The sequence below is a fragment of the Tripterygium wilfordii genome, chromosome 17 (assembly GCF_013401445.1).
Source record: "Tripterygium wilfordii isolate XIE 37 chromosome 17, ASM1340144v1, whole genome shotgun sequence".
Lineage (NCBI taxonomy): Eukaryota > Viridiplantae > Streptophyta > Magnoliopsida > Celastrales > Celastraceae > Tripterygium > Tripterygium wilfordii.
In genome coordinates, this window is record NC_052248.1 from 5,475,283 (window position 1) to 5,480,547 (window position 5,265).

Consider the following 5,265-nt stretch of genomic DNA (forward strand, 5'->3'; position numbering starts at 1 on the left):
CTTTACTTAGTTTTAATTTTGTTAAATTTTTCTTTGCAGTGGAAAAATCAGTGCGTTTTAGCTCGAGTCAAAATTCTATAGCTCGTGCTAATACGACCAACGAACAGATTCCTTTCGTGGATGACTGGTCTTCGACCAAGGGGAAACGAGCTGATTGAATTTGAACCTGAAATTGAGCTTAAACTTCGGGATATAAGAAGGAAGCAAAGAGAAGAACGAGACGAGCTTAATAAAGAGGACATTAAGGAAGACATGGCTGACCAAGGACAACGTGAAAGAAGACTTCTTGGTGATTACACAGCGCCAATAGTATACAATGCTCCATCATGTATTGTTCTTGTTCCAGCAACTGGACAATTCATGTTAAAGATACAACATATCCAGATGTTGAACATGTTCAGAGGAGATGGCAATAATGATCCATATCTTCATGTGAAGGAATTCTTTGATTTATGTTCCACTTTTCACTACACAGGGATTTCAGATGAACAAGTGAGACTCCGTCTTTTCCCGTTTTCATTGAAAGACAAAGCAAAAGCATGGCTAAATTCCCTTCCTCCTCGATCAATCACTACATGGGATGAGCTGGTTAAAAAGTTTCTTCTTAAGTTTTTTCCAGCTCAGAAAACCAATGCTTTGAAGAGGGAGATTCGTAACTTTGCTCAGAACGAAGGGGAACCATTCTATGAATGTTGGGATCGGTACAATGACTTGTTTATTCGCTGCCCTCATCATGGTTTTAATGAGTATGAGAAGGTCCAATTTTTCTACGAAGGATTAACACCTCAAACTCGTCAAACTGTAGATGCTACGGTTGGAGGTAGTTTGTCGATGAAGACTTCAGCTGAAGCTACTGAAATATTTGAAACCATGTGTTTGAATTCACAACAATGGGACATAAATGCAGAAGAGAAAGTAGCAGCCTCTAAACAGCGAGGTGTCTACGAGATTAATTCTAACTCAATTCTTGAGGCGGAAGTGGCAAAATTGAGACACGAGCTGAAACTACTAGCTGGAAAGAAGGAGATATGTGCTATGTGTTCTAGCACTATGCATACTATTGAGGTGTGTCCACACAATCCTATAGGACAAGAAGAATCTGCATTTGGAATATATTCACAGAATAGAGCAGGATACAATCCTTATTCTAACACTTATAATCCGGGCTGGAGAGATCATCCAAATTTTTCATGGAAAAATCAGCAAGGACAGTTCTCCAAAATTCCACAACCGCCACAAACACCTGAGCCCAAACAGTCTCCGATTGAAGACGTACTTGCTCAATTCATGCAAGTTACACAGGCTTCAATCCAAAAACTTGAGATGCAGATAGGACAGTTAGCTAATGTGATGAGTGAGAAGAAGCAGGGTGAATTCCCTAGTCAATCTGAAGCAAATCCAAGAGGGAGAGAACAAGCAAAGGCAATTAAAACCTTACGTAGTGGAAAGCCTTATGACATAAGAGATGAAGACCCTGGTGATAATATGGAGGTTACAACAGCTGAAGATACAGCAGAAAAATCACCATCTGTCGAAGCAAGAGAGAGGCAACCAGAAGAACCAAAGCTGGCTGAAAGAACTTCTCCGAATACAGCACCAGAAGCACCATTAAAGGAGAGAGTTTACATACCTCCACTGCCTTTCCCTCAACAATTTCAGAAGCAAAAGAAGGATAGACATATGCTGGATATCATGGAGCTGTTCAAGAAAGTTCATATAAACATTCCTTTGTTAGATGCAATCAAACAAGTACCATCGTATGCCAAATTCCTCAAAGATATTTGCACTAACAAAAGAAAGTTCATGGAACATGAGAAAGTGATGCTATCCGAAGAGTGCAGTGCCGTTCTCCTCAACAAATTGCCTCCAAAGTTGAAAGATCCAGGGAGTTTTACAATCCCTTGTGTTATTGGCAATTTACAAATTGAAAAAGCTTTGATTGATTTAGGAGCTAGTATTAACTTAATGCCATTATCTGTTTTTCAGCAACTTGGTGTCGGAAAAATGCAACCAACATCAATAAGCTTACAACTTGCAGATCGTTCCATCAAATTTCCACTTGGGATTATTGAAGATATTTTAATAAAAGTGGATCGATTCTTGCTGCCAGCAGACTTTATTATTTTGGACATGGAAGAAGATCGAGATATTCCCATCATTATGGGAAGACCATTTTTGGCCACTGCTGGAACAATAATTGATGTAAAAAAGGGGTTATTGACAATGAATGTTGAAGGAGAATCAATGGAATTTCGAGTATTTGCAGCCATGAAGAGACCAATGGACATAGAGGAGTGCAACCGATTGGACATAATTGATCATCTTGTACAAAGCAAATTCATCGCTGAAGCTGGTAATGATGAATTAAAAACCAGTATTGAGTATCCCGATTTGACTCGAGCTATAGCTGATGAAGTGTCAGACGTGGTGGCTGTGCTAAGTTCTACTCCGCCTCTTAAATGGAAACGAACTGCTGAACCTTTAGGACCACCTATCCCACGAGCAGTACCATCTATTCAACAAGCCCCAAAGCTGGAACTTAAACCTCTGCCAACTCATCTGAAATATGTATTCCTTGGAGATGTAGAGACTCTACCCATAATTATCGCTTCTGATTTGAGTGATACTGAAGAAGAAAAACTTTTGAGGGTCGTTAGAGAGCACAAAGAGGCAATCGGGTGGACTATAGCAGATATACGAGGTATAAGTCCCTCCATGTGGATGCATAGAATTTATCTGGAGGAAAGTGCCAAACCAACAATTGATGCACAACGAAGGTTGAATCCGATCATGAAGGAAGTTGTGCGAACCGAAGTTTTGAAGCTGCTAGATGTTGGGGTAATTTATCCTATCTCAGACAGTCCATGGGTGAGTCCAACACAAGTGGTTCCAAAAAAATCAGGGATCACGGTGGTCGAAAACGAAAATAAGGAATTGGTGCCTACCCGAAAAGCAACTGGGTGGAGAGTGTGTATCGACTACAGGAAGTTGAATTCTTTCACTCGCAAAGATCATTTTCCCCTTCCTTTCATTGATGAAATGTTAGAACGGTTAGCTGGTCACTCACATTATTGTTTTTTGGATGGTTATTCAGGTTATAATCAAATTGCCATAGCACCGGAAGATCAGGAAAAGACAACATTCACCTGTCCATTTGGCACATTTGCATTCCGAAGGATGCCATTTGGATTGTGTAATGCGCCAGCCACATTCCAACGATGCATGCTCAGTATTTTCTCGGACATGGTTGAACGCATAATAGAGGTTTTTATGGATGATTTTTCGGTATTTGGTTCATCCTTTGATGATTGCTTAAAAAATTTAGCTTTGGTGTTGGAGAGATGCAGAGATACTAACCTTGTTTTGAATTGGGAAAAGTGTAATTTTATGGTTAGGCATGGTATTGTGTTAGGACACTTGATTTCTAGCCAAGGTATCGAAGTGGACAAGGCAAAAATTGATGTGATTGCTGGTTTACCACCACCAACCTCTGTTAAAGAGGTCCGTTCGTTCCTCGGCCACGCTGGATTTTATCGGCGGTTTATCAAGGACTTCTCCAAACTCAGTATACCATTGTCCAATTTGTTGGCCAAAGATACAAAGTTTGAGTTTGATCAGTCTTGTTTGTATGCATTTCACACTCTTAAACAACTTCTTATTTCAGCTCCTATTATCACAGTTCCAGATTGGAACTTGCCGTTTGAACTAATGTGTGATGCTAGTGATTTTGCAGTAGGTGCTGTGCTGGGCCAAAGGAAAGACAAGCTGCCATAAGTGATCTATTATGCATCCAGAACTTTGAATGATGCCCAGAAAAATTATTCCACAACTGAAAAAGAAATGTTGGCTGTGATCTTCGCATTGGAGAAGTTTCGGTCCTATTTAATTGGGTCTAAAGTTATCGTGTACACCGATCATGCAGCATTAAGATACCTTATGACTAAGAAAGATGCCAATCCAAGACTTCTTAGATGGGTGTTATTGTTGCAAGAATTTGATGTAGAGTTGCGAGACAAGAAAGGTGCTGAGAATCTAGTGGCGGATCACTTATCTCGACTCACTCACAATGAAGAAAAGGATACCTTACCTTTGAATGAAAATTTTCCTGATGAGAAATTGTTTGTCCTTAAACATGAAACACCATGGTATGCAGATATCGCCAACTACTTGGCTAGTGGCAGGTTACCACCTAATCTGAGCACTCAGCAAAGAAAAAAAATTTTAGCTGATGTGAAATTTTACTTTTGGGATGAACCATACTTGTATAAGTATTGTGCTGACCAAATAATCCGAAGGTGTGTACCAGCCATTGAACAAAGTAGTGTGCTGGAGTTTTCTCATCACCATGCGTGCGGAGGTCACTTTGGACCAAGGAGGACAGCAGACAAAGTACTTCAGAGTGGGTTTTATTGGCCGTCCTTATTTAAGGATGCTCATCAATGGTGTAGCACTTGTGATAAGTGTCAACGGGCTGGCAATTTATCACGTCGCAATGAAATGCCGCAACATGAAATTTTAGTAGTTGAATTATTTGATATATGGGGTGTGGATTTTATGGGACCTTTGCCGTCATCGTGTGGGAATCAATACATATTAGTTGCTGTTGAGTACGTCTCCAAATGGGTAGAAGCAGTGGCTGCCCCGACTAATGATCACAAGGTTGTATTAAAGTTTTTACAAGGCACCATTTTTCCAAGATTTGGTATTCCTCGTGCAATTATTAGTGATGGCGGACGACACTTTGTCAACAAGGCCTTCAAATCTCTATTGTCCAAATATAACATCTTGCACAAGGTGGCCACGCCATATCATCCCCAAACAAGTGGACAAGTTGAAGTTTCGAATAGGGAAATCAAACAGATTTTGGAAAAAACAGTGAATGGTTCTCGAAAGGATTGGTCTACGAAGCTTCATGACGCCTTGTGGGCTTATCGGATAGCATACAGAACACCCATTGGAATGTCCCCTTTTCGGTTAGTGTATGGGAAAGCATGTCATCTACCAGTTGAGCTGGAACACAGAGCTTTCTGGGCCATCAAGAAATTAAATTTTGACTATCAAGCTGCTGGAGAGAAGCGGCAATTGCAACTTAACGAACTGGAGGAAATTCATAATGATGCGTACGAGAATGCAAATATTTATAAGGAGAGAACTAAACACTTTCATGATAAGATCATCCTTCGCAAAGAATTTCTACCTGGACAAAAGGTGTTGTTGTTCAATTCCCGACTACGTCTTTTTCCTGGTAAACTTAAGTCACGATGG

At 40.3% G+C, this 5,265-nt stretch overlaps 1 non-coding gene across 1 annotated transcript; it reads right to left on the bottom strand.

The window, feature by feature from the left end:
* Positions 1-631: 631 nt before the first annotated feature.
* LOC119983225 lies at positions 632-740 on the bottom strand. Its single transcript, XR_005464573.1, has one exon. It is a non-coding gene; the product is annotated as a small nucleolar RNA R71 (small nucleolar RNA).
* Between the last annotated feature and the right edge of the window lie 4,525 nt (positions 741-5,265).